The following is a 26,836-nucleotide window of genomic DNA, read 5'->3' as shown; positions in this document are numbered from 1 at the left end:
TGTGCCAGCACGCTCTTCATTCACCCTGCTCCAAGCCTACCCCTGTCACCTTGTTGCCACCTGCTCCCTGATTCCCCCAGCAGTCCCCAAAGCTCCCCATCGCTTGGATTTTGCTCTCCATCCCTGCAGGATGTGTGCATTTGTTCCAAAAGAGGTATGGTACTATTCCATGGAGGCGGACACCCTGCAGCTGCCTGGCTGGGCTGGAGCTCTGTGGGACAGGGTGGGAAAGGGACCCCACGCTGAAATTTTGCTACCTCTGCAGGCTGGCACAGACGGAGAGGAGGAGACGGACGTCGATACACAGACTGATAGAGAAGAAGCCATGGAAGTGGACGGAGAGGATACTGGAGAGCAAGAGATGGATGTGGATATGTACGAGACAGAGGAAGAGATGGAGGTGGAAACGTAAGATTATATTGAAGAGATGGATATTGATCTAAAAGACAAGGAGGAAGACATGGTCTTGGGATGAAGACCGATGCCAGCAGCAGAACAGGCAGGTGCTCCCCACAGGCAGAGTGGGTCCCCTGCTGCCAGCCTGGGGCCGGGCTGGGCACTCCCTGCTCAGGGACACGCTAGCCCATGCACTGGATTCTGCTGGCCATCCCTGGCCTGGCCTGGGCTTGCTGTGGGCCACACAAGCCCTGTTCCAGTGCCTGGGCCACAGCCCCCAGCCAGGCTCCCTTCTGGCAGCAGAGTCCCACTGGGCCAGTGTCCCAGCCCGGCAGCACATGGAACACCCTTCCGTGCCTGACTGCACTGACCGTGCTACTTGTTTTTCCTTCCAGGACTTAGGGACATCACAGACACAGATGCCACCCTGCTGTACATACGTTTTACAGTTGTTGTGTTCAGGATAGAGGTTTTAGAGCTTGTTTAAGTTGTCTGTAAATACGTTTCATAGAGTTTTGTTAGATCTGTTCTCAGGTAAATAGGTTCTATAGTTTGTTGTTGTTGTTGTTACCAATATTCTTACAGTGTAAATATGTGGTGTAGTTCATTCTTGTTCCTTTTCTTCTACAGATAAACAGTCTTTGATTTTCACACCCCAGTTCTCTTTGCATTTTCTTCGGGCACATTTGCAAAGCTGTGGCTTGTTTCGGGAACAATGTTTGCAGGACTCTAAAAAGAGTATCAAAACCGCTCTGCCACACTCTCAGCTGCTGCTGCTGCCCCAAAAAGCGCTGGCTGTCTTTGCTCACACAATCACAGTTGTGGTGGCATTTCTACCACACCACAGGACAGCGATGTTTTCCCTCTTCTCCTGGAAATACCTACAGCACTTGTGGGTAGCAAGGCAAACATGAGCCTCTTTTAGTGGCCCTTGAAACTGGACATGTGAAATGAGGTACACAAAGCCACAGGCCAGCTGAGCCTGGCATCTCTGAATGGGTCTTTACATTCTTCCCAGGAAGATGAATGGCAATCACTATTTTGGCAGGGAGGAAAGTGCATCAGCTAGCAATTTGCTGTAGAAAATGTGCTTTCTGCTCCTCTCACAGCCAAAACTCCTACCCATTTCTTGGAAGTCCTTCTTAGATAAGGACCGTGTTCAACTGAGTGACAGTGAAGCCAAATGGCAATGCCGCAATCAATTGTCCTGTACACAATCTCCTTCATCCACGTGGAAGGTTACTCACGGGCACACAAGAGGACGGAAGAAGCCCAAATGCATCGTTGGACATAATAAAGTCAGACGTGTTGAGGGCTGAAGAAATCTTGCAGAGATATGGAAAGCTGCCCTGAAAACCCAGTTCGGGGAGAGCCTGAGCTCTTTTGTGCTTCTAGGCCTGAAGATGCTCAGCACCTTTCCCAGATGCTCAGCAGGCAGTAGGATTGTGCCTGAATCTGGCTCTGGAAATGCCAGTGCCTCAACTGAGAGCTGTGGCAATGATTTCCACTGCATGGAGAGGGACCACAGTCCTGCAAGAGTCTTTCAGCAGAGCAAACAGCAGCCTGGAGGGTGGGCAATGCTGCATCTGGACCACTGCATGCTCATCCTTCACCACAATGCAGAGCTGCCATGGATCACTTTTTCCATTTCTCCTGTTGGATATGTTTTGGAGAAGTTGTTCTAGGTGGCTTTGGATGGTGATCCAAGTAGGAAGCAGCCATTCGCCTGCTGTGATATCCTTACAACTAGTCCTAACTTCTCATTGCCTTTGGTTTGATTGGGGGTGTTTTACCTGTTTGTTTGATTGGTTTCTTTGGGTTGGTTTCTTTGTGTTTTTCTCTGTTTTGCTTGGAGTTTCTTTTCCTTTTTTAGAAATGACTGGTGAAGTTGGCACAACCAAACTCCAGAAAACGTAAAGCAGGCTTGACTTTCCAGAAATTGCTTTTGGCTGGCTTTAGCTGCATTCCCCAGGATCACGATCAGCAGTAGATATTTGCAGGTTTTGCTCTGCATCCTCAGCCTGCCCAGATGTTGTTCAGTGTTTCAGCAGTGGAGAAGACGATGGATATTTTGCTAAACCTCCTTTCAAAAAACAAAACTTGGGTTAGCACGACAGAAAAGAAGAAAAGAAAATCTTCGCCAGTTAGAACAGAGCCAGAGTCCCACCATTTCCCCCTCCACTTTTCTTTCTTTTCTACATTTAGAGGTAAAGCTTCCATCTGCAAAAGCTTCCATCTCTCACTTCCTGATGTAGCCATTTGCTACCCTTTAGCCTTGACTGCCACGCATCGGACTGCTGTCCGTGTGGGGCTGGGGATGCTCAGCCTGGAAAGAGAAGGGGGCTGGCGAGGCCTCCCTGCAGCTCTAGGAAAGATGGGCACAGAGAGGAGAAGCCTTTCAACTGCAGGAGTGAGCTTGAAGTTGGATCTAATGAAGCTGCTCTTTTCCACTCCGGCTGCTGGGGCACTGGCCCAGGCTGTGCACAGAGGCTGGGGATGCTCCATCCTTGGCAACATCCAAGGCCAGCTGGGAGCGGGGCTCTGAGCAACCTATTCTGGGCGAAGATTGCTCCGCTTGGAACAAGATGGTCTTTAGGGTCCCTTCCAAGCCCAAGCACCCAGGGATTCCGTCATTCATTCTACGGTCTCCGTTGTCCTCTTCAGCCTGGGCCTGAACTCCTGGCGGTGATGTCACAGTGCACGCTCCAGCTAGAACTTCCAGCATCCAGCAACGGCCACAACACAACCCTTGGCTCTTTGTGCCAGCACGCTCTTCATTCACCCTGCTCCAAGCCTACCCCTGTCACCTTGTTGCCACCTGCTCCCTGATTCCCCCAGCAGTCCCCAAAGCTCCCCATCGCTTGGATTTTGCTCTCCATCCCTGCAGGATGTGTGCATTTGTTCCAAAAGAGGTATGGTACTATTCCATGGAGGCGGACACCCTGCAGCTGCCTGGCTGGGCTGGAGCTCTGTGGGACAGGGTGGGAAAGGGACCCCACGCTGAAATTTTGCTACCTCTGCAGGCTGGCACAGACGGAGAGGAGGAGACGGACGTCGATACACAGACTGATAGAGAAGAAGCCATGGAAGTGGACGGAGAGGATACTGGAGAGGAAGAGATGGATGTGGATATGTACGAGACAGAGGAAGAGATGGAGGTGGAAACGTAAGATTATATTGAAGAGATGGATATTGATCTAAAAGACAAGGAGGAAGACATGGTCTTGGGATGAAGACCGATGCCAGCAGCAGAACAGGCAGGTGCTCCCCACAGGCAGAGTGGGTCCCCTGCTGCCAGCCTGGGGCCGGGCTGGGCACTCCCTGCTCAGGGACACGCTAGCCCATGCACTGGATTCTGCTGGCCATCCCTGGCCTGGCCTGGGCTTGCTGTGGGCCACACAAGCCCTGTTCCAGTGCCTGGGCCACAGCCCCCAGCCAGGCTCCCTTCTGGCAGCAGAGTCCCACTGGGCCAGTGTCCCAGCCCGGCAGCACATGGAACACCCTTCCGTGCCTGACTGCACTGACTGTGCTACTTGTTTTTCCTTCCAGGACTTAGGGACATCACAGACACAGATGCCACCCTGCTGTACATATGTTTTACAGTTGTTGTGTTCAGGATAGAGGTTTTAGAGTTTGTTTAAGTTGTCTGTAAATACGTTTCATAGAGTTTTGTTAGATCTGTTCTCAGGTAAATAGGTTCTATAGTTTGTTGTTGTTGTTGTGGTTGTTGTTGTTGTTACCAATATTCTTACAGTGTAAATATGTGGTGTAGTTCATTCTTGTTCCTTTTCTTCTACAGATAAACAGTCTTTGATTTTCACACCCCAGTTCTCTTTGCATTTTCTTCGGGCACATTTGCAAAGCTGTGGGTTGTTTCGGGAACAATGCTTGCAGGACTCTAAAAAGAGTATCAAAACCGCTCTGCCACACTCTCAGCTGCTGCTGCTGCCCCAAAAAGCACTGGCTGTCTTTGCTCACAGAATCACAGTTGTGGTGGCATTTCTACCACACCACAGGACAGCGATGTTTTCCCTCTTCTCCTGGAAATACCTACAGCACTTGTGGGTAGCAAGGCAAACATGAGCCTCTTTTAGTGGCCCTTGAAACTGGACATGTGAAATGAGGTACACAAAGCCACAGGCCAGCTGAACCTGGCATCTCTGAATGGGTCTTTACATTCTTCCCAGGAAGATGAATGACAATCACTATTTTGGCAGGGAGGAAAGTGCATCAGCTAGCAATTTGCTGTAGAAAATGTGCTTTCTGCTCCTCTCACAGCCAAAACTCCTACCCATTTCTTGGAAGTCCTTCTTAGATAAGGACCGTGTTCAACTGAGTGACAGTGAAGCCAAATGGCAATGCCGCAATCAATTGTCCTGTACACAATCTCCTTCATCCACGTGGAAGGTTACTCACGGGCACACAAGAGGACGGAAGAAGCCCAAATGCATCGTTGGACATAATAAAGTCAGACGTGTTGAGGGCTGAAGAAATCTTGCAGAGATATGGAAAGCTGCCCTGAAAACCCAGTTCGGGGAGAGCCTGAGCTCTTTTGTGCTTCTAGGCCTGAAGATGCTCAGCACCTTTCCCAGATGCTCAGCAGGCAGTAGGATTGTGCCTGAATCTGGCTCTGGAAATGCCAGTGCCTCAACTGAGAGCTGTGGCAATGATTTCCATTGCATGGAGAGGGGCCACAGTCCTGCAAGAGTCTTTCAGCAGAGCAAACAGCAGCCTGGAGGGTGGGCAATGCTGCATCTGGACCACTGCATGCTCATCCTTCACCACAATGCAGAGCTGCCATGGATCACTTTTTCCATTTCTCCTGTTGGATATGTTTTGGAGAAGTTGTTCTAGGTGGCTTTGGATGGTGATCCAAGTAGGAAGCAGCCATTCGCCTGCTGTGATATCCTTACAACTAGTCCTAACTTCTCATTGCCTTTGGTTTGATTGGGGGTGTTTTATCTGTTTGTTTGATTGGTTTCTTTGGGTTGGTTTCTTTGTGTTTTTCTCTGTTTTGCTTGGAGTTTCTTTTCCTTTTTTAGAAATGACTGGTGAAGTTGGCACAACCAAACTCCAGAAAACGTAAGCCAGGCTTGACTTTCCAGAAATTGCTTTTGGCTGGCTTTAGCTGCATTCCCCAGGATCACGATCAGCAGTAGATATTTGCAGGTTTTGCTCTGCATCCTCAGCCTGCCCAGATGTTGTTCAGTGTTTCAGCAGTGGAGAAGACGATGGATATTTTGCTAAACCTCCTTTCAAACAACAAAACTTGGGTTAGCACGACAGAAAAGAAGAGAAGAAAATCTTCGCCAGTTAGAACAGAGCCAGAGTCCCACCATTTCCCCCTCCACTTTTCTTTCTTTTCTACATTTACAGGTAAAGCTTCCATCTCCAAAATCTTCCATCTCTCACTTCCTGATGTAGCCATTTGCTACCCTTTAGCCTTGACTGCCACGCATCGGACTGCTGTCCGTGTGGGGCTGGGGATGCTCAGCCTGGAAAGAGAAGGGGGCTGGCGAGGCCTCCCTGCAGCTCTAGGAAAGATGGGCACAGAGAGGAGAAGCCTTTCAACTGCAGGAGTGAGCTTGAAGTTGGATCTAATGAAGCTGCTCTTTTCCACTCCGGCTGCTGGGGCACTGGCCCAGGCTGTGCACAGAGGCTGGGGATGCTCCATCCTTGGCAACATCCAAGGCCAGCTGGGAGCGGGGCTCTGAGCAACCTATTCTGGGCGAAGATTGCTCCGCTTGGAACAAGATGGTCTTTAGGGTCCCTTCCAAGCCCAAGCACCCAGGGATTCCGTCATTCATTCTACGGTCTCCGTTGTCCTCTTCAGCCTGGGCCTGAACTCCTGGCGGTGATGTCACAGTGCACGCTCCAGCTAGAACTTCCAGCATCCAGCAACGGCCACAACACAACCCTTGGCTCTTTGTGCCAGCACGCTCTTCATTCACCCTGCTCCAAGCCTACCCCTGTCACCTTGTTGCCACCTGCTCCCTGATTCCCCCAGCAGTCCCCAAAGCTCCCCATCGCTTGGATTTTGCTCTCCATCCCTGCAGAGGATGTGTGCATTTGTTCCAAAAGAGGTATGGTACTATTCCATGGAGGCGGACACCCTGCAGCTGCCTGGCTGGGCTGGAGCTCTGTGGGACAGGGTGGGAAAGGGACCCCACGCTGAAATTTTGCTACCTCTGCAGGCTGGCACAGACGGAGAGGAGGAGACGGACGTCGATACACAGACTGATAGAGAAGAAGCCATGGAAGTGGACGGAGAGGATACTGGAGAGCAAGAGATGGATGTGGATATGTACGAGACAGAGGAAGAGATGGAGGTGGAAACGTAAGATTATATTGAAGAGATGGATATTGATCTAAAAGACAAGGAGGAAGACATGGTCTTGGGATGAAGACCGATGCCAGCAGCAGAACAGGCAGGTGCTTCCCACAGGCAGAGTGGGTCCCCTGCTGCCAGCCTGGGGCCGGGCTGGGCACTCCCTGCTCAGGGACACGCTAGCCCATGCACTGGATTCTGCTGGCCATCCCTGGCCTGGCCTGGGCTTGCTGTGGGCCACACAAGCCCTGTTCCAGTGCCTGGGCCACAGCCCCCAGCCAGGCTCCCTTCTGGCAGCAGAGTCCCACTGGGCCAGTGTCCCAGCCCGGCAGCACATGGAACACCCTTCCGTGCCTGACTGCACTGACCGTGCTACTTGTTTTTCCTTCCAGGACTTAGGGACATCACAGACACAGATGCCACCCTGCTGTACATACGTTTTACAGTTGTTGTGTTCAGGATAGAGGTTTTAGAGCTTGTTTAAGTTGTCTGTAAATACGTTTCATAGAGTTTTGTTAGATCTGTTCTCAGGTAAATAGGTTCTATAGTTTGTTGTTGTTGTTGTTGTTGTTGTTGTTGTTGTTACCAATATTCTTACAGTGTAAATATGTGGTGTAGTTCATTCTTGTTCCTTTTCTTCTACAGATAAACAGTCTTTGATTTTCACACCCCAGTTCTCTTTGCATTTTCTTCGGGCACATTTGCAAAGCTGTGGGTTGTTTCGGGAACAATGCTTGCAGGACTCTAAAAAGAGTACCAAAACCGCTCTGCCACACTCTCAGCTGCTGCTGCTGCCCCAAAAAGCACTGGCTGGCTTTGCTCACACAATCACAGTTGTGGTGGCATTTCTACCACACCACAGGACAGCGATGTTTTCCCTCTTCTCCTGGAAATACCTACAGCACTTGTGGGTAGCAAGGCAAACATGAGCCTCTTTTAGTGGCCCTTGAAACTGGACATGTGAAATGAGGTACACAAAGCCACAGGCCAGCTGAACCTGGCATCTCTGAATGGGTCTTTACATTCTTCCCAGGAAGATGAATGGCAATCACTATTTTGGCAGGGAGGAAAGTGCATCAGCTAGCAATTTGCTGTAGAAAATGTGCTTTCTGCTCCTCTCACAGCCAAAACTCCTACCCATTTCTTGGAAGTCCTTCTTAGATAAGGACCGTGTTCAACTGAGTGACAGTGAAGCCAAATGGCAATGCCGCAATCAATTGTCCTGTACACAATCTCCTTCATCCACGTGGAAGGTTACTCACGGGCACACAAGAGGACGGAAGAAGCCCAAATGCATCGTTGGACATAATAAAGTCAGACGTGTTGAGGGCTGAAGAAATCTTGCAGAGATATGGAAAGCTGCCCTGAAAACCCAGTTCGGGGAGAGCCTGAGCTCTTTTGTGCTTCTAGGCCTGAAGATGCTCAGCACCTTTCCCAGATGCTCAGCAGGCAGTAGGATTGTGCCTGAATCTGGCTCTGGAAATGCCAGTGCCTCAACTGAGAGCTGTGGCAATGATTTCCACTGCATGGAGAGGGACCACAGTCCTGCAAGAGTCTTTCAGCAGAGCAAACAGCAGCCTGGAGGGTGGGCAATGCTGCATCTGGACCACTGCATGCTCATCCTTCACCACAATGCAGAGCTGCCATGGATCACTTTTTCCATTTCTCCTGTTGGATATGTTTTGGAGAAGTTGTTCTAGGTGGCTTTGGATGGTGATCCAAGTAGGAAGCAGCCATTCGCCTGCTGTGATATCCTTACAACTAGTCCTAACTTCTCATTGCCTTTGGTTTGATTGGGGGTGTTTTATCTGTTTGTTTGATTGGTTTCTTTGGGTTGGTTTCTTTGTGTTTTTCTCTCTTTTGCTTGGAGTTTCTTTTTCTTTTTTAGAAATGACTGGTGAAGTTGGCACAACCAAACTCCAGAAAACGTAAGCCAGGCTTGACTTTCCAGAAATTGCTTTTGGCTGGCTTTAGCTGCATTCCCCAGGATCACGATCAGCAGTAGATATTTGCAGGTTTTGCTCTGCATCCTCAGCCTGCCCAGATGTTGTTCAGTGTTTCAGCAGTGGAGAAGACGATGGATATTTTGCTAAACCTCCTTTCAAACAACAAAACTTGGGTTAGCACGACAGAAAAGAAGAGAAGAAAATCTTCGCCAGTTAGAACAGAGCCAGAGTCCCACCATTTCCCCCTCCACTTTTCTTTCTTTTCTACATTTACAGGTAAAGCTTCCATCTCCAAAATCTTCCATCTCTCACTTCCTGATGTAGCCATTTGCTACCCTTTAGCCTTGACTGCCACGCATCGGACTGCTGTCCGTGTGGGGCTGGGGATGCTCAGCCTGGAAAGAGAAGGGGGCTGGCGAGGCCTCCCTGCAGCTCTAGGAAAGATGGGCACAGAGAGGAGAAGCCTTTCAACTGCAGGAGTGAGCTTGAAGTTGGATCTAATGAAGCTGCTCTTTTCCACTCCGGCTGCTGGGCCACTGGCCCAGGCTGTGCACAGAGGCTGGGGATGCTCCATCCTTGGCAACATCCAAGGCCAGCTGGGAGCGGGGCTCTGAGCAACCTATTCTGGGCGAAGATTGCTCCGCTTGGAACAAGATGGTCTTTAGGGTCCCTTCCAAGCCCAAGCACCCAGGGATTCCGTCATTCATTCTACGGTCTCCGTTGTCCTCTTCAGCCTGGGCCTGAACTCCTGGCGGTGATGTCACAGTGCACGCTCCAGCTAGAACTTCCAGCATCCAGCAACGGCCACAACACAACCCTTGGCTCTTTGTGCCAGCACGCTCTTCATTCACCCTGCTCCAAGCCTACCCCTGTCACCTTGTTGCCACCTGCTCCCTGATTCCCCCAGCAGTCCCCAAAGCTCCCCATCGCTTGGATTTTGCTCTCCATCCCTGCAGAGGATGTGTGCATTTGTTCCAAAAGAGGTATGGTACTATTCCATGGAGGCGGACACCCTGCAGCTGCCTGGCTGGGCTGGAGCTCTGTGGGACAGGGTGGGAAAGGGACCCCACGCTGAAATTTTGCTACCTCTGCAGGCTGGCACAGACGGAGAGGAGGAGACGGACGTCGATACACAGACTGATAGAGAAGAAGCCATGGAAGTGGACGGAGAGGATACTGGAGAGGAAGAGATGGATGTGGATATGTACGAGACAGAGGAAGAGATGGAGGTGGAAACGTAAGATTATATTGAAGAGATGGATATTGATCTAAAAGACAAGGAGGAAGACATGGTCTTGGGATGAAGACCGATGCCAGCAGCAGAACAGGCAGGTGCTCCCCACAGGCAGAGTGGGTCCCCTGCTGCCAGCCTGGGGCCGGGCTGGGCACTCCCTGCTCAGGGACACGCTAGCCCATGCACTGGATTCTGCTGGCCATCCCTGGCCTGGCCTGGGCTTGCTGTGGGCCACACAAGCCCTGTTCCAGTGCCTGGGCCACAGCCCCCAGCCAGGCTCCCTTCTGGCAGCAGAGTCCCACTGGGCCAGTGTCCCAGCCCGGCAGCACATGGAACACCCTTCCGTGCCTGACTGCACTGACCGTGCTACTTGTTTTTCCTTCCAGGACTTAGGGACATCACAGACACAGATGCCACCCTGCTGTACATACGTTTTACAGTTGTTGTGTTCAGGATAGAGGTTTTAGAGTTTGTTTAAGTTGTCTGTAAATACGTTTCATAGAGTTTTGTTAGATCTGTTCTCAGGTAAATAGGTTCTATAGTTTGTTGTTGTTGTTGTTGTTGTTGTTGTTGTTGTTACCAATATTCTTACAGTGTAAATATGTGGTGTAGTTCATTCTTGTTCCTTTTCTTCTACAGATAAACAGTCTTTGATTTTCACACCCCAGTTCTCTTTGCATTTTCTTCGGGCACATTTGCAAAGCTGTGGGTTGTTTCGGGAACAATGCTTGCAGGACTCTAAAAAGAGTATCACAACCGCTCTGCCACACTCTCAGCTGCTGCTGCTGCCCCAAAAAGCGCTGGCTGGCTTTGCTCACACAATCACAGTTGTGGTGGCATTTCTACCACACCACAGGACAGCGATGTTTTCCCTCTTCTCCTGGAAATACCTACAGCACTTGTGGGTAGCAAGGCAAACATGAGCCTCTTTTAGTGGCCCTTGAAACTGGACATGTGAAATGAGGTACACAAAGCCACAGGCCAGCTGAACCTGGCATCTCTGAATGGGTCTTTACATTCTTCCCAGGAAGATGAATGGCAATCACTATTTTGGCAGGGAGGAAAGTGCATCAGCTAGCAATTTGCTGTAGAAAATGTGCTTTCTGCTCCTCTCACAGCCAAAACTCCTACCCATTTCTTGGAAGTCCTTCTTAGATAAGGACCGTGTTCAACTGAGTGACAGTGAAGCCAAATGGCAATGCCGCAATCAATTGTCCTGTACACAATCTCCTTCATCCACGTGGAAGGTTACTCACGGGCACACAAGAGGACGGAAGAAGCCCAAATGCATCGTTGGACATAATAAAGTCAGACGTGTTGAGGGCTGAAGAAATCTTGCAGAGATATGGAAAGCTGCCCTGAAAACCCAGTTCGGGGAGAGCCTGAGCTCTTTTGTGCTTCTAGGCCTGAAGATGCTCAGCACCTTTCCCAGATGCTCAGCAGGCAGTAGGATTGTGCCTGAATCTGGCTCTGGAAATGCCAGTGCCTCAACTGAGAGCTGTGGCAATGATTTCCATTGCATGGAGAGGGGCCACAGTCCTGCAAGAGTCTTTCAGCAGAGCAAACAGCAGCCTGGAGGGTGGGCAATGCTGCATCTGGACCACTGCATGCTCATCCTTCACCACAATGCAGAGCTGCCATGGATCACTTTTTCCATTTCTGCTGTTGGATATGTTTTGGAGAAGTTGTTCTAGGTGGCTTTGGATGGTGATCCAAGTAGGAAGCAGCCATTCGCCTGCTGTGATATCCTTACAACTAGTCCTAACTTCTCATTGCCTTTGGTTTGATTGGGGGTGTTTTATCTGTTTGTTTGATTGGTTTCTTTGGGTTGGTTTCTTTGTGTTTTTCTCTGTTTTGCTTGGAGTTTCTTTTCCTTTTTTAGAAATGACTGGTGAAGTTGGCACAACCAAACTCCAGAAAACGTAAGCCAGGCTTGACTTTCCAGAAATTGCTTTTGGCTGGCTTTAGCTGCATTCCCCAGGATCACGATCAGCAGTAGATATTTGCAGGTTTTGCTCTGCATCCTCAGCCTGCCCAGATGTTGTTCAGTGTTTCAGCAGTGGAGAAGACGATGGATATTTTGCTAAACCTCCTTTCAAACAACAAAACTTGGGTTAGCACGACAGAAAAGAAGAGAAGAAAATCTTCGCCAGTTAGAACAGAGCCAGAGTCCCACCATTTCCCCCTCCACTTTTCTTTCTTTTCTACATTTACAGGTAAAGCTTCCATCTCCAAAATCTTCCATCTCTCACTTCCTGATGTAGCCATTTGCTACCCTTTAGCCTTGACTGCCACGCATCGGACTGCTGTCCGTGTGGGGCTGGGGATGCTCAGCCTGGAAAGAGAAGGGGGCTGGCGAGGCCTCCCTGCAGCTCTAGGAAAGATGGGCACAGAGAGGAGAAGCCTTTCAACTGCAGGAGTGAGCTTGAAGTTGGATCTAATGAAGCTGCTCTTTTCCACTCCGGCTGCTGGGGCACTGGCCCAGGCTGTGCACAGAGGCTGGGGATGCTCCATCCTTGGCAACATCCAAGGCCAGCTGGGAGCGGGGCTCTGAGCAACCTATTCTGGGCGAAGATTGCTCCGCTTGGAACAAGATGGTCTTTAGGGTCCCTTCCAAGCCCAAGCACCCAGGGATTCCGTCATTCATTCTACGGTCTCCGTTGTCCTCTTCAGCCTGGGCCTGAACTCCTGGCGGTGATGTCACAGTGCACGCTCCAGCTAGAACTTCCAGCATCCAGCAACGGCCACAACACAACCCTTGGCTCTTTGTGCCAGCACGCTCTTCATTCACCCTGCTCCAAGCCTACCCCTGTCACCTTGTTGCCACCTGCTCCCTGATTCCCCCAGCAGTCCCCAAAGCTCCCCATCGCTTGGATTTTGCTCTCCATCCCTGCAGAGGATGTGTGCATTTGTTCCAAAAGAGGTATGGTACTATTCCATGGAGGCGGACACCCTGCAGCTGCCTGGCTGGGCTGGAGCTCTGTGGGACAGGGTGGGAAAGGGACCCCACGCTGAAATTTTGCTACCTCTGCAGGCTGGCACAGACGGAGAGGAGGAGACGGACGTCGATACACAGACTGATAGAGAAGAAGCCATGGAAGTGGACGGAGAGGATACTGGAGAGGAAGAGATGGATGTGGATATGTACGAGACAGAGGAAGAGATGGAGGTGAAAACGTAAGATTATATTGAAGAGATGGATATTGATCTAAAAGACAAGGAGGAAGACATGGTCTTGGGATGAAGACCGATGCCAGCAGCAGAACAGGCAGGTGCTCCCCACAGGCAGAGTGGGTCCCCTGCTGCCAGCCTGGGGCCGGGCTGGGCACTCCCTGCTCAGGGACACGCTAGCCCATGCACTGGATTCTGCTGGCCATCCCTGGCCTGGCCTGGGCTTGCTGTGGGCCACACAAGCCCTGTTCCAGTGCCTGGGCCACAGCCCCCAGCCAGGCTCCCTTCTGGCAGCAGAGTCCCACTGGGCCAGTGTCCCAGCCCGGCAGCACATGGAACACCCTTCCGTGCCTGACTGCACTGACCGTGCTACTTGTTTTTCCTTCCAGGACTTAGGGACATCACAGACACAGATGCCACCCTGCTGTACATACGTTTTACAGTTGTTGTGTTCAGGATAGAGGTTTTAGAGTTTGTTTAAGTTGTCTGTAAATACGTTTCATAGAGTTTTGTTAGATCTGTTCTCAGGTAAATAGGTTCTATAGTTTGTTGTTGTTGTTACCAATATTCTTACAGTGTAAATATGTGGTGTAGTTCATTCTTGTTCCTTTTCTTCTACAGATAAACAGTCTTTGATTTTCACACCCCAGTTCTCTTTGCATTTTCTTCGGGCACATTTGCAAAGCTGTGGGTTGTTTCGGGAACAATGCTTGCAGGACTCTAAAAAGAGTATCAAAACCGCTCTGCCACACTCTCAGCTGCTGCTGCTGCCCCAAAAAGCGCTGGCTGTCTTTGCTCACACAATCACAGTTGTGGTGGCATTTCTACCACACCACAGGACAGCGATGTTTTCCCTCTTCTCCTGGAAATACCTACAGCACTTGTGGGTAGCAAGGCAAACATGAGCCTCTTTTAGTGGCCCTTGAAACTGGACATGTGAAATGAGGTACACAAAGCCACAGGCCAGCTGAACCTGGCATCTCTGAATGGGTCTTTACATTCTTCCCAGGAAGATGAATGGCAATCACTATTTTGGCAGGGAGGAAAGTGCATCAGCTAGCAATTTGCTGTAGAAAATGTGCTTTCTGCTCCTCTCACAGCCAAAACTCCTACCCATTTCTTGGAAGTCCTTCTTAGATAAGGACCGTGTTCAACTGAGTGACAGTGAAGCCAAATGGCAATGCCGCAATCAATTGTCCTGTACACAATCTCCTTCATCCACGTGGAAGGTTACTCACGGGCACACAAGAGGACGGAAGAAGCCCAAATGCATCGTTGGACATAATAAAGTCAGACGTGTTGAGGGCTGAAGAAATCTTGCAGAGATATGGAAAGCTGCCCTGAAAACCCAGTTCGGGGAGAGCCTGAGCTCTTTTGTGCTTCTAGGCCTGAAGATGCTCAGCACCTTTCCCAGATGCTCAGCAGGCAGTAGGATTGTGCCTGAATCTGGCTCTGGAAATGCCAGTGCCTCAACTGAGAGCTGTGGCAATGATTTCCATTGCATGGAGAGGGGCCACAGTCCTGCAAGAGTCTTTCAGCAGAGCAAACAGCAGCCTGGAGGGTGGGCAATGCTGCATCTGGACCACTGCATGCTCATCCTTCACCACAATGCAGAGCTGCCATGGATCACTTTTTCCATTTCTCCTGTTGGATATGTTTTGGAGAAGTTGTTCTAGGTGGCTTTGGATGGTGATCCAAGTAGGAAGCAGCCATTCGCCTGCTGTGATATCCTTACAACTAGTCCTAACTTCTCATTGCCTTTGGTTTGATTGGGGGTGTTTTACCTGTTTGTTTGATTGGTTTCTTTGGGTTGGTTTCTTTGTGTTTTTCTCTGTTTTGCTTGGAGTTTCTTTTCCTTTTTTAGAAATGACTGGTGAAGTTGGCACAACCAAACTCCAGAAAACGTAAAGCAGGCTTGACTTTCCAGAAATTGCTTTTGGCTGGCTTTAGCTGCATTCCCCAGGATCACGATCAGCAGTAGATATTTGCAGGTTTTGCTCTGCATCCTCAGCCTGCCCAGATGTTGTTCAGTGTTTCAGCAGTGGAGAAGACGATGGATATTTTGCTAAACCTCCTTTCAAACAACAAAACTTGGGTTAGCACGACAGAAAAGAAGAGAAGAAAATCTTCGCCAGTTAGAACAGAGCCAGAGTCCCACCATTTCCCCCTCCACTTTTCTTTCTTTTCTACATTTACAGGTAAAGCTTCCATCTCCAAAATCTTCCATCTCTCACTTCCTGATGTAGCCATTTGCTACCCTTTAGCCTTGACTGCCACGCATCGGACTGCTGTCCGTGTGGGGCTGGGGATGCTCAGCCTGGAAAGAGAAGGGGGCTGGCGAGGCCTCCCTGCAGCTCTAGGAAAGATGGGCACAGAGAGGAGAAGCCTTTCAACTGCAGGAGTGAGCTTGAAGTTGGATCTAATGAAGCTGCTCTTTTCCACTCCGGCTGCTGGGGCACTGGCCCAGGCTGTGCACAGAGGCTGGGGATGCTCCATCCTTGGCAACATCCAAGGCCAGCTGGGAGCGGGGCTCTGAGCAACCTATTCTGGGCGAAGATTGCTCCGCTTGGAACAAGATGGTCTTTAGGGTCCCTTCCAAGCCCAAGCACCCAGGGATTCCGTCATTCATTCTACGGTCTCCGTTGTCCTCTTCAGCCTGGGCCTGAACTCCTGGCGGTGATGTCACAGTGCACGCTCCAGCTAGAACTTCCAGCATCCAGCAACGGCCACAACACAACCCTTGGCTCTTTGTGCCAGCACGCTCTTCATTCACCCTGCTCCAAGCCTACCCCTGTCACCTTGTTGCCACCTGCTCCCTGATTCCCCCAGCAGTCCCCAAAGCTCCCCATCGCTTGGATTTTGCTCTCCATCCCTGCAGAGGATGTGTGCATTTGTTCCAAAAGAGGTATGGTACTATTCCATGGAGGCGGACACCCTGCAGCTGCCTGGCTGGGCTGGAGCTCTGTGGGACAGGGTGGGAAAGGGACCCCACGCTGAAATTTTGCTACCTCTGCAGGCTGGCACAGACGGAGAGGAGGAGACGGACGTCGATACACAGACTGATAGAGAAGAAGCCATGGAAGTGGACGGAGAGGATACTGGAGAGGAAGAGATGGATGTGGATATGTACGAGACAGAGGAAGAGATGGAGGTGGAAACGTAAGATTATATTGAAGAGATGGATATTGATCTAAAAGACAAGGAGGAAGACATGGTCTTGGGATGAAGACCGATGCCAGCAGCAGAACAGGCAGGTGCTCCCCACAGGCAGAGTGGGTCCCCTGCTGCCAGCCTGGGGCCGGGCTGGGCACTCCCTGCTCAGGGACACGCTAGCCCATGCACTGGATTCTGCTGGCCATCCCTGGCCTGGCCTGGGCTTGCTGTGGGCCACACAAGCCCTGTTCCAGTGCCTGGGCCACAGCCCCCAGCCAGGCTCCCTTCTGGCAGCAGAGTCCCACTGGGCCAGTGTCCCAGCCCGGCAGCACATGGAACACCCTTCCGTGCCTGACTGCACTGACCGTGCTACTTGTTTTTCCTTCCAGGACTTAGGGACATCACAGACACAGATGCCACCCTGCTGTACATACGTTTTACAGTTGTTGTGTTCAGGATAGAGGTTTTAGAGTTTGTTTAAGTTGTCTGTAAATACGTTTCATAGAGTTTTGTTAGATCTGTTCTCAGGTAAATAGGTTCTATAGTTTGTTGTTGTTGTTACCAATATTCTTACAGTGTAAATATGTGGTGTAGTTCATTCTTGTTCCTTTTCTTCTACAGATAAACAGTCTTTGATTTTCACACCCCAGTTCTCTTTGCATTTTCTTCGGGCACATTTGCAAAGCTGTGGGTTGTTTCGGGAACAATGCTTGCAGGACTCTAAAAAGAGTATCAAAACCGCTCTGCCACACTCTCAGCTGCTGCTGCTGCCCCAAAAAGCGCTGGCTGGCTTTGCTCACACAATCACAGTTGTGGTGGCATTTCTACCACACCACAGGACAGCGATGTTTTCCCTCTTCTCCTGGAAATACCTACAGCACTTGTGGGTAGCAAGGCAAACATGAGCCTCTTTTAGTGGCCCTTGAAACTGGACATGTGAAATGAGGTACACAAAGCCACAGGCCAGCTGAACCTGGCATCTCTGAATGGGTCTTTACATTCTTCCCAGGAAGATGAATGGCAATCACTATTTTGGCAGGGAGGAAAGTGCATCAGCTAGCAATTTGCTGTAGAAAATGTGCTTTCTGCTCCTCTCACAGCCAAAACTCCTACCCATTTCTTGGAAGTCCTTCTTAGATAAGGACCGTGTTCAACTGAGTGACAGTGAAGCCAAATGGCAATGCCGCAATCAATTGTCCTGTACACAATCTCCTTCATCCACGTGGAAGGTTACTCACGGGCACACAAGAGGACGGAAGAAGCCCAAATGCATCGTTGGACATAATAAAGTCAGACGTGTTGAGGGCTGAAGAAATCTTGCAGAGATATGGAAAGCTGCCCTGAAAACCCAGTTCGGGGAGAGCCTGAGCTCTTTTGTGCTTCTAGGCCTGAAGATGCTCAGCACCTTTCCCAGATGCTCAGCAGGCAGTAGGATTGTGCCTGAATCTGGCTCTGGAAATGCCAGTGCCTCAACTGAGAGCTGTGGCAATGATTTCCATTGCATGGAGAGGGGCCACAGTCCTGCAAGAGTCTTTCAGCAGAGCAAACAGCAGCCTGGAGGGTGGGCAATGCTGCATCTGGACCACTGCATGCTCATCCTTCACCACAATGCAGAGCTGCCATGGATCACTTTTTCCATTTCTGCTGTTGGATATGTTTTGGAGAAGTTGTTCTAGGTGGCTTTGGATGGTGATCCAAGTAGGAAGCAGCCATTCGCCTGCTGTGATATCCTTACAACTAGTCCTAACTTCTCATTGCCTTTGGTTTGATTGGGGGTGTTTTATCTGTTTGTTTGATTGGTTTCTTTGGGTTGGTTTCTTTGTGTTTTTCTCTCTTTTGCTTGGAGTTTCTTTTCCTTTTTTAGAAATGACTGGTGAAGTTGGCACAAGCAAACTCCAGAAAACGTAAAGCAGGCTTGACTTTCCAGAAATTGCTTTTGGCTGGCTTTAGCTGCATTCCCCAGGATCACGATCAGCAGTAGATATTTGCAGGTTTTGCTCTGCATCCTCAGCCTGCCCAGATGTTGTTCAGTGTTTCAGCAGTGGAGAAGACGATGGATATTTTGCTAAACCTCCTTTCAAACAACAAAACTTGGGTTAGCACGACAGAAAAGAAGAGAAGAAAATCTTCGCCAGTTAGAACAGAGCCAGAGTCCCACCATTTCCCCCTCCACTTTTCTTTCTTTTCTACATTTAGAGGTAAAGCTTCCATCTGCAAAAGCTTCCATCTCTCACTTCCTGATGTAGCCATTTGCTAGCCTTTAGCCTTGACTGCCACGCATCGGACTGCTGTCCGTGTGGGGCTGGGGATGCTCAGCCTGGAAAGAGAAGGGGGCTGGCGAGGCCTCCCTGCAGCTCTAGGAAAGATGGGCACAGAGAGGAGAAGCCTTTCAACTGCAGGAGTGAGCTTGAAGTTGGATCTAATGAAGCTGCTCTTTTCCACTCCGGCTGCTGGGCCACTGGCCCAGGCTGTGCACAGAGGCTGGGGATGCTCCATCCTTGGCAACATCCAAGGCCAGCTGGGAGCGGGGCTCTGAGCAACCTATTCTGGGCGAAGATTGCTCCGCTTGGAACAAGATGGTCTTTAGGGTCCCTTCCAAGCCCAAGCACCCAGGGATTCCGTCATTCATTCTACGGTCTCCGTTGTCCTCTTCAGCCTGGGCCTGAACTCCTGGCGGTGATGTCACAGTGCACGCTCCAGCTAGAACTTCCAGCATCCAGCAACGGCCACAACACAACCCTTGGCTCTTTGTGCCAGCACGCTCTTCATTCACCCTGCTCCAAGCCTACCCCTGTCACCTTGTTGCCACCTGCTCCCTGATTCCCCCAGCAGTCCCCAAAGCTCCCCATCGCTTGGATTTTGCTCTCCATCCCTGCAGGATGTGTGCATTTGTTCCAAAAGAGGTATGGTACTATTCCATGGAGGCGGACACCCTGCAGCTGCCTGGCTGGGCTGGAGCTCTGTGGGACAGGGTGGGAAAGGGACCCCACGCTGAAATTTTGCTACCTCTGCAGGCTGGCACAGACGGAGAGGAGGAGACGGACGTCGATACACAGACTGATAGAGAAGAAGCCATGGAAGTGGACGGAGAGGATACTGGAGAGCAAGAGATGGATGTGGATATGTACGAGACAGAGGAAGAGATGGAGGTGGAAACGTAAGATTATATTGAAGAGATGGATATTGATCTAAAAGACAAGGAGGAAGACATGGTCTTGGGATGAAGACCGATGCCAGCAGCAGAACAGGCAGGTGCTCCCCACAGGCAGAGTGGGTCCCCTGCTGCCAGCCTGGGGCCGGGCTGGGCACTCCCTGCTCAGGGACACGCTAGCCCATGCACTGGATTCTGCTGGCCATCCCTGGCCTGGCCTGGGCTTGCTGTGGGCCACACAAGCCCTGTTCCAGTGCCTGGGCCACAGCCCCCAGCCAGGCTCCCTTCTGGCAGCAGAGTCCCACTGGGCCAGTGTCCCAGCCCGGCAGCACATGGAACACCCTTCCGTGCCTGACTGCACTGACCGTGCTACTTGTTTTTCCTTCCAGGACTTAGGGACATCACAGACACAGATGCCACCCTGCTGTACATACGTTTTACAGTTGTTGTGTTCAGGATAGAGGTTTTAGAGTTTGTTTAAGTTGTCTGTAAATACGTTTCATAGAGTTTTGTTAGATCTGTTCTCAGGTAAATAGGTTCTATAGTTTGTTGTTGTTGTTACCAATATTCTTACAGTGTAAATATGTGGTGTAGTTCATTCTTGTTCCTTTTCTTCTACAGATAAACAGTCTTTGATTTTCACACCCCAGTTCTCTTTGCATTTTCTTCGGGCACATTTGCAAAGCTGTGGGTTGTTTCGGGAACAATGCTTGCAGGACTCTAAAAAGAGTATCAAAACCGCTCTGCCACACTCTCAGCTGCTGCTGCTGCCCCAAAAAGCACTGGCTGGCTTTGCTCACACAATCACAGTTGTGGTGGCATTTCTACCACACCACAGGACAGCGATGTTTTCCCTCTTCTCCTGGAAATACCTACAGCACTTGTGGGTAGCAAGGCAAACATGAGCCTCTTTTAGTGGCCCTTGAAACTGGACATGTGAAATGAGGTACACAAAGCCACAGGCCAGCTGAACCTGGCATCTCTGAATGGGTCTTTACATTCTTCCCAGGAAGATGAATGGCAATCACTATTTTGGCAGGGAGGAAAGTGCATCAGCTAGCAATTTGCTGTAGAAAATGTGCTTTCTGCTCCTCTCACAGCCAAAACTCCTACCCATTTCTTGGAAGTCCTTCTTAGATAAGGACCGTGTTCAACTGAGTGACAGTGAAGCCAAATGGCAATGCCGCAATCAATTGTCCTGTACACAATCTCCTTCATCCACGTGGAAGGTTACTCACGGGCACACAAGAGGACGGAAGAAGCCCAAATGCATCGTTGGACATAATAAAGTCAGACGTGTTGAGGGCTGAAGAAATCTTGCAGAGATATGGAAAGCTGCCCTGAAAACCCAGTTCGGGGAGAGCCTGAGCTCTTTTGTGCTTCTAGGCCTGAAGATGCTCAGCACCTTTCCCAGATGCTCAGCAGGCAGTAGGATTGTGCCTGAATCTGGCTCTGGAAATGCCAGTGCCTCAACTGAGAGCTGTGGCAATGATTTCCATTGCATGGAGAGGGGCCACAGTCCTGCAAGAGTCTTTCAGCAGAGCAAACAGCAGCCTGGAGGGTGGGCAATGCTGCATCTGGACCACTGCATGCTCATCCTTCACCACAATGCAGAGCTGCCATGGATCACTTTTTCCATTTCTCCTGTTGGATATGTTTTGGAGAAGTTGTTCTAGGTGGCTTTGGATGGTGATCCAAGTAGGAAGCAGCCATTCGCCTGCTGTGATATCCTTACAACTAGTCCTAACTTCTCATTGCCTTTGGTTTGATTGGGGGTGTTTTATCTGTTTGTTTGATTGGTTTCTTTGGGTTGGTTTCTTTGTGTTTTTCTCTGTTTTGCTTGGAGTTTCTTTTCCTTTTTTAGAAATGACTGGTGAAGTTGGCACAACCAAACTCCAGAAAACGTAAAGCAGGCTTGACTTTCCAGAAATTGCTTTTGGCTGGCTTTAGCTGCATTCCCCAGGATCACGATCAGCAGTAGATATTTGCAGGTTTTGCTCTGCATCCTCAGCCTGCCCAGATGTTGTTCAGTGTTTCAGCAGTGGAGAAGACGATGGATATTTTGCTAAACCTCCTTTCAAACAACAAAACTTGGGTTAGCACGACAGAAAAGAAGAGAAGAAAATCTTCGCCAGTTAGAACAGAGCCAGAGTCCCACCATTTCCCCCTCCACTTCTCTTTCTTTTCTACATTTAGAGGTAAAGCTTCCATCTCCAAAATCTTCCATCTCTCACTTCCTGATGTAGCCATTTGCTACCCTTTAGCCTTGACTGCCACGCATCGGACTGCTGTCCGTGTGGGGCTGGGGATGCTCAGCCTGGAAAGAGAAGGGGGCTGGCGAGGCCTCCCTGCAGCTCTAGGAAAGATGGGCACAGAGAGGAGAAGCCTTTCAACTGCAGGAGTGAGCTTGAAGTTGGATCTAATGAAGCTGCTCTTTTCCACTCCGGCTGCTGGGGCACTGGCCCAGGCTGTGCACAGAGGCTGGGGATGCTCCATCCTTGGCAACATCCAAGGCCAGCTGGGAGCGGGGCTCTGAGCAACCTATTCTGGGCGAAGATTGCTCCGCTTGGAACAAGATGGTCTTTAGGGTCCCTTCCAAGCCCAAGCACCCAGGGATTCCGTCATTCATTCTACGGTCTCCGTTGTCCTCTTCAGCCTGGGCCTGAACTCCTGGCGGTGATGTCACAGTGCACGCTCCAGCTAGAACTTCCAGCATCCAGCAACGGCCACAACACAACCCTTGGCTCTTTGTGCCAGCACGCTCTTCATTCACCCTGCTCCAAGCCTACCCCTGTCACCTTGTTGCCACCTGCTCCCTGATTCCCCCAGCAGTCCCCAAAGCTCCCCATCGCTTGGATTTTGCTCTCCATCCCTGCAGGATGTGTGCATTTGTTCCAAAAGAGGTATGGTACTATTCCATGGAGGCGGACACCCTGCAGCTGCCTGGCTGGGCTGGAGCTCTGTGGGACAGGGTGGGAAAGGGACCCCACGCTGAAATTTTGCTACCTCTGCAGGCTGGCACAGACGGAGAGGAGGAGACGGACGTCGATACACAGACTGATAGAGAAGAAGCCATGGAAGTGGACGGAGAGGATACTGGAGAGGAAGAGATGGATGTGGATATGTACGAGACAGAGGAAGAGATGGAGGTGGAAACGTAAGATTATATTGAAGAGATGGATATTGATCTAAAAGACAAGGAGGAAGACATGGTCTTGGGATGAAGACCGATGCCAGCAGCAGAACAGGCAGGTGCTCCCCACAGGCAGAGTGGGTCCCCTGCTGCCAGCCTGGGGCCGGGCTGGGCACTCCCTGCTCAGGGACACGCTAGCCCATGCACTGGATTCTGCTGGCCATCCCTGGCCTGGCCTGGGCTTGCTGTGGGCCACACAAGCCCTGTTCCAGTGCCTGGGCCACAGCCCCCAGCCAGGCTCCCTTCTGGCAGCAGAGTCCCACTGGGCCAGTGTCCCAGCCCGGCAGCACATGGAACACCCTTCCGTGCCTGACTGCACTGACCGTGCTACTTGTTTTTCCTTCCAGGACTTAGGGACATCACAGACACAGATGCCACCCTGCTGTACATACGTTTTACAGTTGTTGTGTTCAGGATAGAGGTTTTAGAGTTTGTTTAAGTTGTCTGTAAATACGTTTCATAGAGTTTTGTTAGATCTGTTCTCAGGTAAATAGGTTCTATAGTTTGTTGTTGTTGTTACCAATATTCTTACAGTGTAAATATGTGGTGTAGTTCATTCTTGTTCCTTTTCTTCTACAGATAAACAGTCTTTGATTTTCACACCCCAGTTCTCTTTGCATTTTCTTCGGGCACATTTGCAAAGCTGTGGGTTGTTTCGGGAACAATGCTTGCAGGACTCTAAAAAGAGTATCAAAACCGCTCTGCCACACTCTCAGCTGCTGCTGCTGCCCCAAAAAGCGCTGGCTGGCTTTGCTCACACAATCACAGTTGTGGTGGCATTTCTACCACACCACAGGACAGCGATGTTTTCCCTCTTCTCCTGGAAATACCTACAGCACTTGTGGGTAGCAAGGCAAACATGAGCCTCTTTTAGTGGCCCTTGAAACTGGACATGTGAAATGAGGTACACAAAGCCACAGGCCAGCTGAACCTGGCATCTCTGAATGGGTCTTTACATTCTTCCCAGGAAGATGAATGGCAATCACTATTTTGGCAGGGAGGAAAGTGCATCAGCTAGCAATTTGCTGTAGAAAATGTGCTTTCTGCTCCTCTCACAGCCAAAACTCCTACCCATTTCTTGGAAGTCCTTCTTAGATAAGGACCGTGTTCAACTGAGTGACAGTGAAGCCAAATGGCAATGCCGCAATCAATTGTCCTGTACACAATCTCCTTCATCCACGTGGAAGGTTACTCATGGGCACACAAGAGGACGGAAGAAGCCCAAATGCATCGTTGGACATAATAAAGTCAGACGTGTTGAGGGCTGAAGAAATCTTGCAGAGATATGGAAAGCTGCCCTGAAAACCCAGTTCGGGGAGAGCCTGAGCTCTTTTGTGCTTCTAGGCCTGAAGATGCTCAGCACCTTTCCCAGATGCTCAGCAGGCAGTAGGATTGTGCCTGAATCTGGCTCTGGAAATGCCAGTGCCTCAACTGAGAGCTGTGGCAATGATTTCCATTGCATGGAGAGGGGCCACAGTCCTGCAAGAGTCTTTCAGCAGAGCAAACAGCAGCCTGGAGGGTGGGCAATGCTGCATCTGGACCACTGCATGCTCATCCTTCACCACAATGCAGAGCTGCCATGGATCACTTTTTCCATTTCTCCTGTTGGATATGTTTTGGAGAAGTTGTTCTAGGTGGCTTTGGATGGTGATCCAAGTAGGAAGCAGCCATTCGCCTGCTGTGATATCCTTACAACTAGTCCTAACTTCTCATTGCCTTTGGTTTGATTGGGGGTGTTTTATCTGTTTGTTTGATTGGTTTCTTTGGGTTGGTTTCTTTGTGTTTTTCTCTGTTTTGCTTGGAGTTTCTTTTCCTTTTTTAGAAATGACTGGTGAAGTTGGCACAACCAAACTCCAGAAAACGTAAAGCAGGCTTGACTTTCCAGAAATTGCTTTTGGCTGGCTTTAGCTGCATTCCCCAGGATCACGATCAGCAGTAGATATTTGCAGGTTTTGCTCTGCATCCTCAGCCTGCCCAGATGTTGTTCAGTGTTTCAGCAGTGGAGAAGACGATGGATATTTTGCTAAACCTCCTTTCAAACAACAAAACTTGGGTTAGCACGACAGAAAAGAAGAGAAGAAAATCTTCGCCAGTTAGAACAGAGCCAGAGTCCCACCATTTCCCCCTCCACTTCTCTTTCTTTTCTACATTTAGAGGTAAAGCTTCCATCTCCAAAATCTTCCATCTCTCACTTCCTGATGTAGCCATTTGCTACCCTTTAGCCTTGACTGCCACGCATCGGACTGCTGTCCGTGTGGGGCTGGGGATGCTCAGCCTGGAAAGAGAAGGGGGCTGGCGAGGCCTCCCTGCAGCTCTAGGAAAGATGGGCACAGAGAGGAGAAGCCTTTCAACTGCAGGAGTGAGCTTGAAGTTGGATCTAATGAAGCTGCTCTTTTCCACTCCGGCTGCTGGGGCACTGGCCCAGGCTGTGCACAGAGGCTGGGGATGCTCCATCCTTGGCAACATCCAAGGCCAGCTGGGAGCGGGGCTCTGAGCAACCTATTCTGGGCGAAGATTGCTCCGCTTGGAACAAGATGGTCTTTAGGGTCCCTTCCAAGCCCAAGCACCCAGGGATTCCGTCATTCATTCTACGGTCTCCGTTGTCCTCTTCAGCCTGGGCCTGAACTCCTGGCGGTGATGTCACAGTGCACGCTCCAGCTAGAACTTCCAGCATCCAGCAACGGCCACAACACAACCCTTGGCTCTTTGTGCCAGCACGCTCTTCATTCACCCTGCTCCAAGCCTACCCCTGTCACCTTGTTGCCACCTGCTCCCTGATTCCCCCAGCAGTCCCCAAAGCTCCCCATCGCTTGGATTTTGCTCTCCATCCCTGCAGGATGTGTGCATTTGTTCCAAAAGAGGTATGGTACTATTCCATGGAGGCGGACACCCTGCAGCTGCCTGGCTGGGCTGGAGCTCTGTGGGACAGGGTGGGAAAGGGACCCCACGCTGAAATTTTGCTACCTCTGCAGGCTGGCACAGACGGAGAGGAGGAGACGGACGTCGATACACAGACTGATAGAGAAGAAGCCATGGAAGTGGACGGAGAGGATACTGGAGAGCAAGAGATGGATGTGGATATGTACGAGACAGAGGAAGAGATGGAGGTGGAAACGAAAGATTATATTGAAGAGATGGATATTGATCTAAAAGACAAGGAGGAAGACATGGTCTTGGGATGAAGACCGATGCCAGCAGCAGAACAGGCAGGTGCTCCCCACAGGCAGAGTGGGTCCCCTGCTGCCAGCCTGGGGCCGGGCTGGGCACTCCCTGCTCAGGGACACGCTAGCCCATGCACTGGATTCTGCTGGCCATCCCTGGCCTGGCCTGGGCTTGCTGTGGGCCACACAAGCCCTGTTCCAGTGCCTGGGCCACAGCCCCCAGCCAGGCTCCCTTCTGGCAGCAGAGTCCCACTGGGCCAGTGTCCCAGCCCGGCAGCACATGGAACACCCTTCCGTGCCTGACTGCACTGACCGTGCTACTTGTTTTTCCTTCCAGGACTTAGGGACATCACAGACACAGATGCCACCCTGCTGTACATACGTTTTACAGTTGTTGTGTTCAGGATAGAGGTTTTAGAGTTTGTTTAAGTTGTCTGTAAATACGTTTCATAGAGTTTTGTTAGATCTGTTCTCAGGTAAATAGGTTCTATAGTTTGTTGTTGTTGTTACCAATATTCTTACAGTGTAAATATGTGGTGTAGTTCATTCTTGTTCCTTTTCTTCTACAGATAAACAGTCTTTGATTTTCACACCCCAGTTCTCTTTGCATTTTCTTCGGGCACATTTGCAAAGCTGTGGGTTGTTTCGGGAACAATGCTTGCAGGACTCTAAAAAGAGTATCAAAACCGCTCTGCCACACTCTCAGCTGCTGCTGCTGCCCCAAAAAGCGCTGGCTGGCTTTGCTCACACAATCACAGTTGTGGTGGCATTTCTACCACACCACAGGACAGCGATGTTTTCCCTCTTCTCCTGGAAATACCTACAGCACTTGTGGGTAGCAAGGCAAACATGAGCCTCTTTTAGTGGCCCTTGAAACTGGACATGTGAAATGAGGTACACAAAGCCACAGGCCAGCTGAACCTGGCATCTCTGAATGGGTCTTTACATTCTTCCCAGGAAGATGAATGGCAATCACTATTTTGGCAGGGAGGAAAGTGCATCAGCTAGCAATTTGCTGTAGAAAATGTGCTTTCTGCTCCTCTCACAGCCAAAACTCCTACCCATTTCTTGGAAGTCCTTCTTAGATAAGGACCGTGTTCAAC

General features: G+C 50.4%; 2 long non-coding RNA genes across 2 annotated transcripts; both read left to right on the top strand.

Annotated features, from left to right (window-relative positions):
* The first annotated feature begins 3,080 nt into the window (after nt 1-3,080).
* On the top strand, nt 3,081-16,552 carry LOC147645858 (uncharacterized). The gene is made up of 5 exons (XR_015282105.1): nt 3,081-3,308; nt 3,420-3,653; nt 7,117-7,296; nt 13,621-15,980; nt 16,092-16,552. It is a non-coding gene; the product is annotated as an uncharacterized LOC147645858 (long non-coding RNA).
* Nucleotides 16,553-16,617: 65 nt separating this feature from the next.
* Nucleotides 16,618-26,323, top strand: LOC147645857 (uncharacterized). The gene is made up of 6 exons (XR_015282104.1): nt 16,618-18,426; nt 21,578-22,282; nt 22,394-22,627; nt 22,920-25,433; nt 25,545-25,778; nt 26,071-26,323. It is a non-coding gene; the product is annotated as an uncharacterized LOC147645857 (long non-coding RNA).
* The last annotated feature ends 513 nt before the right edge of the window (nt 26,324-26,836 follow it).

The sequence above is a fragment of the Cyanistes caeruleus genome, unplaced genomic scaffold (genome assembly GCF_971803275.1).
Source record: "Cyanistes caeruleus unplaced genomic scaffold, bCyaCae1.hap1.1 HAP1_SCAFFOLD_154, whole genome shotgun sequence".
Taxonomy (NCBI): Eukaryota; Metazoa; Chordata; class Aves; order Passeriformes; family Paridae; genus Cyanistes; species Cyanistes caeruleus.
This window is presented reverse-complemented; position numbering and strand designations above follow the sequence as displayed.